Raw genomic sequence first — 15,207 nt, 5'->3', positions numbered from 1 at the left:
GGTCTCTTCTGTTTCCTAATCTGTAAAGAAAACTCTTACCTGAAATTATCACTTTCTCCCCAATTCTTTGTTGTTTAGAATTAGGTCCATTTGCCCCCCATGCTTCCTCTATATTCTAGAAGATGAAGTTTTCATCAGGACAAATCAAGAACTCACACTGTAGTCTGAATGGTGCCTGAAGGTTTACAGAGCACTTTCACAGAGATAAGGTGTGTGTAGCACTAAGCATGGTATGTGGTGTGAGCAAGGGGCTCAGTGAGTAACATTCAGGTTATGTGGTATCTTCCTAACAGAGGTGTAGTGGTAACCAAGGTCTGGTTTAGGAGACTTAACCACTGTCATGCAGCCATCTATAAGTCTCTCTGGGACAAGGTGGGAGTGGGATTGGGGTTGATGGGAAGATAGAGGGAGGCAGGGAAGGTCTGGTGTTCTTGCCCCTTAACATGTATGGCTCGGGGGGGATGTGGCTTCCCCACCGAAAATTTATCTCTGGGTGTTGAATTATGGATGTATGTTCACTTCTTCATACTTTTCTGCCTTTCCCAGATTTTCATTTGTATAGAATAAGATTATTTGTTATTTGTGTTATATTTAAAATGTCCTAAAGGAAACATGCCTTCAAGTATCTTAAGTACTTGTATATGAAACATTTATCTAAAATGTGGCCTTAGTTCCTCACTGTCTCCTCTCAGTCCTCTCTAGAAATGAGGAAATGCAGAGCAGGACCTTCTGCTGCTCATCAGGTAGGAGACTTCCTGGGTCCCAGAGCTGGCTGAAGAGCTGACAGAGCTAGAGTTCATGCTTAGGTTTAGGGACAAAGAAGTCTCTGTTCTGAACTTTTCATAAGTACTTACATTGTGTGCAAATGTTGAGAAGCTGAACAAGGAACTCTGTATTTTTTTTTTTTAAGCCTAAAATTCACAGAGTGCTTTTATCCACTAGAGGGTCTCCAAGTCAGATCAGCCCTCCTGAGACTTCGAGAGCTATGAGTCTCCCAAAACCTTTTGCTCTTTTGACCTGAGACATTTTGCATCAAAAAGAGGTGTTCCCACCTGTATGTCTAAGTCTTCATAACCTCCAATTAAAATAAATAAATTTATATAAAAATAAAATATATATATATAATGGATTTAAAAAAAAATTATATTATCATGACACTGAGTAATGAGAAATAGAACACAGAATTTTAGATTGGTCCCGATAATAAGATAATAGGATTCAACCCTCCCTTTGTACAGGTGAGGAAACTAAGGTGCTTTAGAAGAAAGGTGGCCCTATGTATATAACTGGTGTTAAGCTAGTCTGCAGCAGACAGAGAATTAGAAATTTGTTCTTTCAGTAAATATTTTAAATCAGGTGTAACATACATACTGAAGCAGACATAGGTCATAGAATTAGAAATCTTGTGATTCCTGGTCTAGTAATCCGTACCTACTCTAACAATATTAATGGTAAGTTACATTTGTGTAATTCTTCACCATTTATTTTATACAATTCTCAAATGTATGATTTCACTTAATCTCCTGATGGTCCATTTTTATCCCATGTCATAGATGAGGAGAGTGCATTCAGAGTTCACTGAAGGTTACTGAGCTGGTCCAGGTAGCACAAAGGGGGAATTACTGAGGGAGGCTGGGTGCTGTCCTAGGTACTGTGTTCTGTGTCAAGCCTGAGAACACTGCTCCTGTCACCTGGTAGCCAAGGTAGGGCCGATCACCGAAGTTCACAGAGAGGCAGAACCTCACTCTTGGATTTCAGTCCTGCCACTGGCTCAGGTCACCTCTACAGAAAGAAATACATTTCTTAACTCTCATGCCATCTTGACATTACTTCTGCATAATCTGCATCCTTGTAGGAGGATAAGCTGTCAGATTATCAGTTTTTTGAATGTGCAAGACTCAGATATCAATGTAGTGATCAGTGCTGTAACATAGGGAACATTAGCCTAAGTCAGAAGGTTTTCACTCTAATAGAACAGAATTCATTCATCTGAAAAGAAAACCCAATATCTGGGAGAAGGTGCTTCCACATCACAGTTTCTTGAACTCATAGCTCAGGTGAACTGATCACTGTCTGATTGACCCTTTATGGATGATCCAAGAAATAGTAGAGAAAGTACCTCTTAGATACATAAAGCTAAAGGGGGCTGTAGTTTGCTAGGGCTGCCATACAAAGGCCAAAGAGTAGGCAACTTAAACAGCAGAAGCTTATATCCTCACAGCCCTGGAGGTTGAAAGTCTGAGGTCAAGGTGTCAACAGGGTTGGTTTCCTCTGAGGTCTCACTCCTTGTCTTGTAGACACCATCTTCCCTCTGTGTCTCACTTGCTCTTCCCTCTGTGTGAGCCTGTGTCCTGGTCTCTTCTTATGAGAACTCCAGTCTGTTAGATTAGGACCCATTTGTATGATTTCATTTTAACTTTATTGCCTCTTTAAAGATGCTGTCTCCAAATACAGTCACATTCTGTGGTACTGGGGGTTTAGGACTTCAGCATGTAAAATTGGAGGTGAGAGGGTAACAGGCAGGAAGACCAAGGGTCTCCAAACACAGGGAATAGGCTGCAAGTGTCAGACTTTTTTTTAAAATCTCTCTCTTAAACTGAAGGAGGAAAAAAACTACTAGTGTCATATTTTTCCCCTTCTCTATACAAATTTATATCTGCAGAAAAAGAAATGCAAAAAGGTAAAATGGTTGTCTGAAGAGGCCTTACAAATGGCTGAGAAAAGAAGAGAAGCTAAAGACAAAGGAGAAAAGGAAACATATACCCATTTGAATGCAGAGTTCCAAAGAATAGCAAGGAGAGATTAAGAAAGCCTTTCTCAATGATCAATGCAAAGAAATAGAGGAAAACAATAGAATGGGCAAGATTAGAGATCTCTTCAAGAAACTTAGAAATACTAAGGGAATATTTGATGAAGAAATTGGTACAACAAAGGACAGAAATAGCATGGACCTAACAGAAGCAGAAGATATTAAGAAGAGGTGGCAAGAATACACAGAAGAACTGTACAAAAAGATATTCATAACCCAGATAATCACAATGGTGTGATCACTCACCTAGAGCCAGATATCCTGGAATGCAAAGTTGAGTGGGCCTTAGGAAGCATCAGTACAAACAAAGCTAGCGGAGGTGATGGAATTCCACTTGAGCTCTTTAAATCCTAAAAGATGATGCTGTGAAAGTGCTGCACTCAATATGCCAGCAAATTTGGAAAACTCAACAGTAGCCACAGGACTGGAAAAGGTCAGTTTTCATTCCAATCCCTGAGAAAAACAATGCCAAAGAATGCTAAAACTACTGTGCAATTGCACTCATCTCACACTCTCAAATACCCAAAATTCTCCAAGCCAGGTTTCAACAGTATATGAACCATGAACTTCCAGATGTTCAAGCTGGATTTAGAAAAGGCAGAGGAACCAGAGATCAAATTGCCAACATCCGTTGGATCATCAAAAAAGCAAGAGAGTTCCAGGAAAACATCTGCTTTATTGACTATGCCAAATCCTTTGACTCTGTGGAAAATCCTTCAAGTGATAGGAATACCAGACCACCTGACCTACTTGCTGAGAAATCTGTATACAGGTAAGGAAGCATTAGTTAGAACTGGACATGGAACAACCATCTGGTTCCAAAACTGGAAAAGAGTACATCAAGGCTGTATATTGTCATCCTGATTATTTAACTTATATACAGAGTACAACTTGAGAAACGCTGGACTGGATGAAGTACAAGCTGGAATCAAGACTGCTGGGAGAAATATCAATAACCTCAGATATGCAGATGACACCACCCTTATGGCAGAAAGCGAAGAAGAACTAAAGAGCCCCTTGATGAAAGTGGAAGATGAGAGTGAAAAATTTGGCTTAAAACTCAATGTTCAGAAAACTAAGATCATGGCATCCGGTCCCATCACTTCATGGGAAATAGACGGAGAAACAGTGGAAACAGTGGCAGACTTATTTTTTTGGCTCCACAATCACTGCAGATGGTGACTGCAGCCATGAAATTAAAAGATGCTTGCTCCTTTGCCGGGGTCCAGACCCGGTGGATCCAGGGAATTTGAAGCTGGGACGGCGTTGGTGAGGAAAACTTATTTATTTATTAATATAATATTAGATTAGGGAGAAATAGTGTAGCAGGAAAATTAAGTGGAGAAAGAAGGCTGAATAACTTGGTTTACGTGGGAAGCCAATAAAGTTCCAGACAAGGAGCTTGCACCATCTACGTTAGGCCACCGACGTCCTCTTGAATATCAGGGGTTGCCCCGCCTTGGGCTCCCCCTTGCATGGATCTTAAAAGCTGGGGCAAGTAAGTAGACACAGTGAGCCTCCACGCCCCAGATGGGAATTCAGCCAGAAATTAGAGAGGAGACACAGGGGAAACCAGTCCAGCGACTTGCCTGTCCTCTATTGTTCAGAAGGCCTTTTATACTTTTTGATGATACATAGAGATTAATGGGTAACACAAAGTTATGCAGCATTAGCAGCCCAGACTCTTATCAAAACCAGGCTTTTCTCTCTGCATACCTAGTTGTATACACAAGTCTTAGGTAATTTACATCATCTTCTGGCCAAAAGGGCCAATTAACATTTTACAACCTTTTTTCTGATAAGGGTTTGTCAACCAGAAGACTTATTTGTGTTGATCTTCCCAAAGTCTGGTGCCCCTCTCAGAAAGCACTAAATAAAGTTACATTCTTACACAGCAAGGACACAAGAGGAGTGCAGTGATATATAACAAAGAGAAAAGTAATTAACTCAAAAGTCTAGAGTTGCTAACATCAAAAGTATTATATATCTTTTTCCATATCCTGTTTACATTGATTAACATCCTCCCAGGTGCCTAAAAGATAAAGAATATGGAGGCCTGGCAGCAATCATTGAGTCAACAGTGAAATCCTGTCACCAATATGATTTTTAGCTCTTTAGAAAAGGCTCTGTATTTTTAAGATGCTTTAAGCTTTGTGTCTCTCGTGGTTGGGGGCTGTAAGCAATTCACAAGCTGTAAGAAGTCCGGGGGACTTGTTAGACAAGCTAGAGAGCTATCAGAGGGGGTTTAACTGAAACATCCCTTTCAAATGCAGAAGACTAAAGCCTTGGGTTGGCTTTTTCCAGAGAATATCAGAAGAGCAGAGTGCAAAAGCCAGCAGATTTTTGGCTTTGGGGGTAGGTGCTCAGGAAATTCCAGGGGGAACTCCTGAAGCCTAATCACATCCTTGCGTTTTGTCAGGCTTCCTTCCTCATGACCTTGTCATGGGCGGGATTCCTCACGCTGGCTCCCGGCACTCCTTGGAAGGAAAGTTATGACCAACCTAGACAGCATATTAAAAAGCAGAGACATTGATTTACCAAGAAAGGTCCATCTAGTCAAAGCTTTGGTTTTTCCAGTAGTCATGTATGGATGTGAGAGTTAGACTGTAAAGAAAGCTGAGCACCAAAGAATTGATGCTTTTGAACTGTGGTGTTGGAGAAGATTCTTGAGAGTCCCTTGGACTGCAAGGAGATCCAACCAGTCCATCCGAAAAGAGATCAGTCCTGTGTGTTCATTGGAAGGACTGATGTTGAAGCTGAAACTCCAATACTTTGGCCACCTGATGCTGACTCATTTGAAAAGACCCTGGTGCTGGAAATGATTGAAGGTGGGAGGAGAAGGGGATGGCAGAGGATGAGATGGGTGGATGGCATCAGAGACTCGATGGACATGAGTTTGAGTAAGCTATGGTAGTTGGTGAGGGACAGGGAAGCCTGGCATTCTGTAGTCCATGGGGATGCAAAGAATAGGACAGGACCAAGCAACTGAACTGAACTGACACAAATTTAAGAAGAGGTGTCTTAAAATTCTGTGTTGCCATGAGGATACCTGGTTCCACCTGAACTTAATTTTTCTCAAACCTTGAGCTAAGCAATGCATTTTTCTTATGAAAACGTTTGTCTTAGCTATGTTAGTGAACTATGTATTTATCCTAGATTCTGTCTTCAAGTTGGTTCCCCCTAAAACTCAGAATGGACTTGAGAAACCAGCATGTTTTACTCATGCAAATATTCTTTTAAGCTATGTCAATGAGACTATATTTGCTTAGAAACCTGCCTTTCTTCAAGGTTCATGTCAATCATTTTATGGCCAGGGACAACTCTCCTTGTGCCAATATTATGTCAAAATGCAAGTTGTTTGTGAGGGGCCTGGTGCCAGTCACTGAATTTTGAGACATTTCCTTTCTCTAATTAGCAGACTGCTAGTAGCTATATGGATCTTCCCTGTAGCTCAGACGCTAAAGAATCTGCCTGCAATGCAGGAGACCTGGGTTAGATCCCTTGGTCGGAAAGATCCTCTGGAGAAGGGAATGGAAATCCACTCCAGTATTCTTGTCTGGAGAATCCCATGGACAGAGGAGCCTGGCAAGCCACAGTCCATGTGGTCGCAAAGAGTCAGACACGACTAAGCGACTAACACTGCTACTACTAGTAGCTATATAGCATCTGCCTAAAGACTAGCAGGGGGCACTCTTTGTGCTCCCGTCTGATGTCTATGTCAGAAGCTTTGTCTGTCTCTTTTATACTTTAATAGAACTTTATTACACAAAAGCTCTGAGTGATCAGGCCTTATCGCTGGCCCCAAATTGAATTCTTCTCCTCTGGAGGCCAAGAATCATGGCATCTTTTGTGTTCAGCAACAGCCTTTCAGAGGGGATACAGTTCAGCTCCAAGAATAAATGCTTGCCATCCATTCTGTTCTGTGATGAAGCAGACCTGGTCGAGGTTTTTTTGAAGTTTCTTTGTTCCCAGTGTGTAGCAGAGCTGTCATTTTGTCTATTTGTGAAATCACCAATACAGCCCAGAAGTTATAAAATTCTCATATCCCAGCTCTAGGATCCTGGTCAAGTTGGATAGATGGAGGAGGCACTTAGCATCCATGTGGTCTTGGGTCCCTCAGGGTCTCTGAGCCTCAGGTCCTCACCTGTGTGTAGAGCAGGATTACAGCCCTGCTGGCTTCTTCACACTTAGCACAGGGATCAGATGAGAGAACAGATGCTTAAGTGCTTTGAGAATATAGAGCGGTTTATGGTATAAAAGTGGGATCATTTTGTAAAAGGCTGTAGGTAGAAACCTTGCCTCCCAATATTTAAATAAATATACCCATATTTCTTCTAGGTTGCTTTAGACACTCTAAATCAGGGATCCCCAAATGCTGAAGAGCCTTTGCAGTATTCAGTTCAGGTATTTCAGACCATGAAGCAAAGTCCTTTTCAGTTAAAAGTTGCTAGAAATAATATTTTATTTATAAATAATTGTATTGAGAAGGGTTATGGAGAAAGGAACGAGATGATTTTGGGAAATAATATTAAGGAGTAGAAAATGAAATGAATTTTCTTTGGTTCCTTTAACTGTTTTTAGTTTCACCAAAAAAGTACATGAGCATATAATCACCAAATATGTCTAGCTTTATAAAATGGAGGAGGGTGATGATATGCAATTAACCACCCCCCCACTCCCACCAAAGGCTTTATTTTTAAGTACTTCCATTACAGTGGAAATAGCCTCGGATTTCAGCCAGTGGGCCCAAGAATTCTTGGAGGGTTTATCTTTCTCTCTAAGCTGACATTTAAATATATTAGCATTTTCATGTGCAGAGCTGCTTTGGGGGTAGCAGTATATTCCAGCAACAGAGAGAGTAAGTTAAAGTGCATAAGTATGAAGTAGGTGTCTAGTGCTTTTCTGTTTCATGTGTGAAGTTCATTCTCTCTCATGAAAACTTTGTTTACAGAGCCCACAAATTCACTTGCAGTCCGGTTCTATAAAAGAGATCTGGGATCATATGTCTACAGAACCCAGTTTGTGACACAAGTCAGCCGCTCTGATAGACGATACATTTTCTGTTTTAAAGACACAAATGAAACTTTTCACATTCTTCTTTGAGAATAAAGAGTTACACTTGAAGTCCTTTTTTGCCCAATCATATTTTAGAGATAAGGCTTCACAAGCCCTGACATTATATTATCTTGTTATGTACATCTGTAAGGAACCAAGATAAACTACTAGGACTTAACTGTATGATTGTGGAAACCTGACAGCACTTCCTTCCTTTGTTGTTCTGATTATACACTGAGAAAAGTGTATATCTCTTCCAGTTCAGCTAGAATTTCGGTAGAATCCAAGAGCCTCGAAAGTGTCTGTGCGAGAGATCTTGATCCTAGTTATGTGTGTGGTATCATCTTTATAGTTTGTGAGAGAAGATCTCTGGTGGGTCTTATCTCATATAAACCATTTGATTTTCTTTTCAATTCTTGGGACCCACTATCCACAGGCTCACATTTCTATAGCCCTATAGCTGCTTTGCCTGCCACAATTAAACACCAGGATATTTCATACGTATATGCCAGTCACGCGGCATGTTACCACTCGTTTTTCAGTTCTTAGTTCTATTCCTTGGATAAATCCCCTATTTTTTGTTTTGTGACGGTTAGCATAGCTCTGGTATGAGTGAGCTCATCGCCGTTGTGTAATAGTATTCTGGCCTAGTCTATAGATTTCCTTTCCTTTTCACTTTTTCATGTTGCACTGCTTTATGAAGAGGAACATGGCAACTACTCAGTGCAGTTCTATTGCTGTGATGGATTGATCCAGCGGAAGATGAGAGACCTGGATGGGCTGCGCGTCTATAGGGCGTCACACAGTAGTCTAGGACAGGACTGAAAGCGAATTAGCAGCAGTCAAGCATTAGACAACAAATCTGTGTGCTCTTTTTTATATGTGTGAAAATCTTTTCTGTGGACATGTTCTTTGTGTATACGTTTTTGCTCTAATCCTCTTTGCTTTTACTCTTATTGTTTGTTTGGATTATTATTCATGGCAATTATTAAATGTTTTGTGATCAATTTTTCGAGTAGGATAAGCATCAGTTAGTAATTAGAATGACCGGAATTTAATTGGTTTTTTGTAGTATTATTAGCAGATGTTAGTTTGGCAGTATTATTCGTCCTACCCCAACTGAGGGTACTTTAATGGGATACTGTTTCCGTTCCACTAGTAAATAAAATACAGCCCTGTTTTTGTTTTTAATAAATTGTATATTAAAAAAATCATGTGCCTCCAATAGTGAATATTGATGCTTCACGTGAAGAAGAAACCTAGAAATGTGTGTCATATAGAGAGGAAGGACTTTAAAACTTAGTTTAAACATGTCTTTTTTGTCTTTTTCTCCTCATCTTTGTACTTTCAATCAAGTGAGAAGCCAGATATTACGGTGACCTTGTGTGATTATGAATTTTCCAGTGGATAGCCTCAGCCTTCACAAATTTTTGCATAAACACTCTGATTTACATGAGTTCGTGTCTATTCAAAGGCTTTTTTCCTATAGTTTTGCACTGCATAAAACTGATTCTACTTTTTTTACACCAGCAACAAATATTTACTACATTACAATGATGTTTTCCAACTTTCACTCGATGCATTTCAACGCTCGTTGAAAAAAGGATTTATGTATGTTTATTTAAAGTTATATTACTGCACTTTCTATACTCAAATCAGAGGTGCAGGCCATCCAATAAAAGCTCTCTCCCAGGTTTTGTGCCTTTGAGAGACTCCAGCAGCTAAACTTGCATTTTCTAAGATTTGAGTACAAATCTGTCACAGACGTATTTTTACTGTTCCAGAATTACTATACTTTCCATTTATATAGGGGTTCTGTTGTATGGAAGCAGACGTGTGAAGTTGCTGTTTTGGTGTCCACTTCCGTTTAACATGACTACTGTCGATCCATTTTTCACCAAAAGACTCTGGCTTAAATGGCTAGCAGAGGAAACTGATAGCGAAAAAACATACAATGATACTATATGTTTAAATGACATCATTAGACGAGAGAAGAGCGGTTCCTAAATAAAATAAGATATATGTATAATACGAAGGACAATATTAATAGGTTCTAAAGAGAAGGAAGATAGAAAAATATCTTTCTCAAAATAGAGCCTTCTAGCGGGCATATTGCTGAAAGGAATGATGTGTGCCTAGATTATCTTCCTTAGATAGAGGCATTTTAGTTTTTTTAAATAATTAAAATTGTGTAAAGTATATATAAACATAAATTTACCATATAACCTTTTTATCACACAATCCGAGATTGCCATTCAATCACTCCATTCACAGGCCCGGGGTGTTGCACCACACTGTCTGTCCGGGAACTTTTCGGTAAATTATTCTTTCCCTCTTCAGTTTGTTTATTTCTGCAAGTCATTTGATAAGTTTATTTTCTAGCAGGAATCTGTTTCTTGAGTACTCTCTCTCGTGGCTTCTAGGATTCCTTTTATTTCTTTTTCTGCTCTGATTGCTGTGGCCAAAACTTCCAGAACTATGTTGAATAGTAGCGGTGAAAGTGGACACCCTTGTCTTGTTCCTGACTTTAGGGGAAATGCTTTCAATTTTTCACCGTTGAGGATAATGTTTGCTGTGGGTTTGTCATATATAGCTTTTATTATGTTGAGGTATGTTCCTTCTATTCCTGCTTTCTGGAGAGTTTCTAAATGTAAGATCAGAAACTATAAAACTCCTAGAGGAGAACATAGGCAAAACACTCCTCAGACATAAATCACAGCAGGATCCTCTATGATCCACCTCCCAGAATTCTGGAAATAAAAGCAAAAATAAACAAATGGGATCTAATTAAATTAAAAGCTTCTGCACAACAAAGGAAAATATAAGCAAAGTGAAAAGACAGCCTTCTGAATGGGAGAAAATAATAGCAAATGAAGCAACTGACAAACAACTAATCTCAAAAATATACAAGCAACTTATGCAGCTCAATTCCAGAAAAATAAACGACCCAATGAAAAAATGGGCCAAAGAACTAAATAGATATTTTCTCCAAAGAAGACATATGGATGGCTAACAAACACATGAAAAGATGCTCAACATCACTCATTATCAGAGAAATGCAAATCAAAACCACAATGAGGTACCACTTCACACCAGTCAGAATGGCTGCGATCCAAAAATCTGCAAGCATAAATGCTGGAGAGGGTGTGGAGAAAAGGGAACCCTCCTACACTTTTGGTGGGAATGCAAACTAGTACAGCCACTATGGAGAACAGTGTGGAGATTCCTTAAAAAATTGCAAATAGAAACTACCTTATGACCAGCAATCCCACTTCTGGGCATACACACCGAGGAAACCAGAATTGAAAGAGACACATGTACCCCAATGTTCATCGCAGGACTGTTTATAATAGCCAGGACATGGAAACAACCTAGATGTCTATCAGCAGATGAATGGATAAGAAAGCTGTGGTACATATACACAATGGAGTATTACTCAGCCGTTAAAAATAATTCATTTGAATCAGTTCTGATGAGATGGATGAAACTGGAGCCGATTATACAGAGTGAAGTAAGCCAGAAAGAAAAGCACCAATACAGTATACTAACACATATATATGGAATTTAGGAAGATGGCAATGACGACCCTGTATGCAAGACAGGAAAAAAGACACAGATGTGTATAACGGACTTTTGGACTCAGAGGGAGAGGGAGAGGGTGGGATGATTTGGGAGAATGGCATTCTAACATGTATACTATCATGTAAGAATTGAATCGCCAGTCTATGTCTGACGCAGGATACAGCATGCTTGGATGGCTTGGATGCCCAGAGAGATGTTATGGGGAGGGAAGTTGGAGGGGGGTTCATGTTTGGGAACGCATGTAAGAATTAAAGATTTAAAAATTTAAAAATAAAAAACTAAAAAAAAGAAAAAATAAAAATAAAAAAAATAAAAAAATAAAAACTGAAAAAAAAAAGAAAGAAAAAGAAAAGAAGCAGCATTATCTGTGAAGCACAACAAAAATGCATGTCTGTCTGTCTGGGTGTTTTCATACATAAATCAACACACGTTAAGACACAGGTGACAACTGCATCCATGAGAATGTGTGTATGTTCCCATGTTATGAGCTCTACTGACACTGATCCATCTGTGCAAATGGGAACATTTGTAGACTTTGGATAATGGGCTGAGATATGTAGGGGCATTGAGGGCTGTTCGTGACCACAGGACTGTGAGCTCCAAACTCCAGTGAGAATAATAAGAAACAAGGGACTTCACAGGCAGTCCAGTGGTTAAGATTCTGAGCTCCCACTGCAGGGGACATAGGTCCAATCCCTGGTTGGGAACTAAGATCCCACATGCTATGTGGCCACACATCCCCTCCAAAAAAGGCAACTCAAAGGGAAAAACAAAACAAAACAAAACACTGCCTCTGGCTATTTCTACAGTTAAATCAGTAAAACTATTAATATAGTCTGAATGTCTTATCTGGGTCACCAATGAGTTTTACCAATTTCACACTGAAAGTGTCACCAGTATCAGTAAGTTTACATTCCTAACACCAAAAGACACTTGGAAAAAATCTCATTTTAGCTGCTTCACAACAGCTCCTTTCTGTTTTTCCTACCACTTGGATCAGAGTGGGAAGTATAAGACAGGAAGTCAGGAGCTGTTGTGTCTTCAGCAAGATGTCATGGGAAAATGATACCACTTTTTGAAATTAAACTGATGTCCAATAAAATAAGGCTATAAATCCCAGGTTTGTGAATGTGCAGGGAACCAGGCCAGGGTTCATCTCTGATGACCACACCAACTTGTTAGACACTTGCTCCTGGATCTCTCTTCACACATCAAACTCAACATGATCAATATCTGATGCCCCACATAAAACAGCCATGTCCTCTGACCTCCCTGCTCTACTTCTTTCCCAGGCTCATAGGCACAATGTCCACCTTCCTTCCAGCTTTCCCCGAGTCCAGCACGCTGCCAAGCCCTGAAGACCGCTACTCTTGGCAGTGTTTCATGGCTCAATCCCTCACTTTAAGGTCCACATTCACCACCTGGGTGTCAGGCTTCATTATCGTTTAAAAAACAAAATAAAACAAACTCTTTTCTTAATCATAATCAGTGCAAATGAATTTGAAAAGTAAATAAAGACTAGATATACCCTAGAAGTCTGATAAAACCAATCTTAAGATGTTGATGTTTTTGATTTTCCAGACTTGTGTTATGTGTTCTTAAAGATAAAAATGTACATATTTAAACAAAAATATGATTAGTATGAACATACTGTTATAATGTATCTTCATTTAGAATTTCATAAAAATATTTATTTTAAATTGCTATATAATATCACAGTATATGTGATCATTTATTTAACAAAATCCTACTGGTAGATATTCAGACACTCTCCAATATTTTGCTATCATAAATAACTCCGTGTCAAATATCCTTGAAGCTCAATCTTTGCAAATAACCTTAATTCTTTCCTTCAGATAAATTCTCAGATGTGGAATTGCTGAGAATAAGGTACATACATTTTAAGAGAAAGCTGTTAAGTATTGCCAACCTCCAGAAAAATGATACCATTTTTCAACTTCCACCTGTTTCCCTGCACATTCATAAACCTGGGTGCTATAGCTTTGTTTTAATTGACATCAGTTTGATTCTGAAATGTGGAGTCTATTTCCCAGGACGTCTTACTGGAAACACAACAGCTCCTGACTCCCTGTCCCCTGCACCTGCCCACTCGGGTCCGCATGCTTTTATTTCTCAGATTAAACCCCCAAAGGTTGGCTCTATGTCATTCCATCCCAGGACATCTCTTCTACTGACCTCTGCATCCTTCATGTCCATAAGTCAAGTTCCTTGGGGTCAGTAGGTAGTTGTGAGGGTTTGGATATGAAAATGTATGTTATACACCTGGTAGTTCTTTTCCCTGAATGCTATGCAGGTGCCTGGTTCTTCACTCACTGGATCAGGGCATAGTGCCTTTGCTCATGTTGGTTTCACCTCCCAGAATGCCTTGCACATGCATTTCCACCTGCTGAAGCCCTGACCACACATCACTAAGTCTGTCTCACGTGCCTAATTCTACAGAAATGCTCTCCCTGTCCTCTATGTGTGCTTATCCCAATACTAACAGATGTTGTATTATCTTTTCCTAAATTTCTATAAAAATTCTGACCACCTTCTAGCTTACAAAACTAATATACCCATTATCTTGTTTCTTCAACTGGCCTGTATATGTTGACAGCAGGATCTGTACTAGACTTGACTTTTTCTTATTTTTATTCCCTGTGGAGCCCTGAGACAAAGAAGCTTCTGCAGAAAGCTGAGATTTTTAATCAGGCCAGAGAATTTATGGAAAATCTATCACCATAATATTTAGACATATGATAAGTTGGACAAAAAGGAACATGGCAGATGGATCCTATAGCCATAAATAAAACTTTGAATGGCCAACACCTCATTCTCATGGGACAGACAACTTCCACCATGTAAGTGGTTATGGCCATTTTATACAGTATAAATCATTGGTCAAGCATTTACTCTGACCCATGTGCTGGGTGCTTTACATGTCTTATCTTGTTTAAGTCGTACAACAAGCCTACAGGTTAGGTCCTATCAATTCCATTTTTTCCAAAAGAAGACTGAGGCTTAATTAGTCTGCCTGAAATTTCAGAGTCCATTAAGTCATAGGATGAGACTCAAACCCACATCTGTCAGCCTCTTTCCATTCTGCTGATGAACTCCTTAAACCTGGATGGCCTGGTATCTTATCATGTCTCTGTGTAGCTAGAACAGTGGGGAGAGGTGTAGCTGCAGTTAAAGGAACAGGCCTACCATAGAGATCCTGTGGCCAGAGAGTTGAGCATGATGTGGACATGGGTACATACAACACGGTGAGTGGGACAAGAGGGATGACATCACTGGAGCAGAGAGGGTACCTGAGGTCAGGTGGCCTGGTTGTCAGCAGGAAGAACCAGCACCCCAGGTGGGCTGGAAGAGAAACCTGCAGCCTAGTGGGGCAATGGTTCCCCAGGAGACAAACCAAACAGACCTCCTGCCCTGCTTGGGGAGCGAGACTCATTCTTTATCCCATCAGGTGGTGAAAGAGCCGCACATACACTGCTGCACTGGGCTGTCTCTGACTCCAGGTCCAGGCAGAGCTGAGCCTGTGGGAAATCCCTCCAGTCCCTGTAGGAGGCTGGTGTAGGGAAGGCGGGAGCAGAATGAAAACTGCCCGTGATGAAGACAAGACTCCACCAAGAGGATGCAAAGAAATGCAGTGGAATCACACAGAGTTGAATTATAAAGCATAAGTGCAATTTGCAGAATATGAAAGTAAGTAAATCTATAGGGGAAGTGGCACAGAACTTTCTAGAGCCTCATGGTCA

This window comes from Capra hircus, chromosome 12 (assembly GCF_001704415.2).
Source record: "Capra hircus breed San Clemente chromosome 12, ASM170441v1, whole genome shotgun sequence".
Lineage (NCBI taxonomy): Eukaryota > Metazoa > Chordata > Mammalia > Artiodactyla > Bovidae > Capra > Capra hircus.
Note: the sequence above shows the minus strand (reverse complement) of the source record.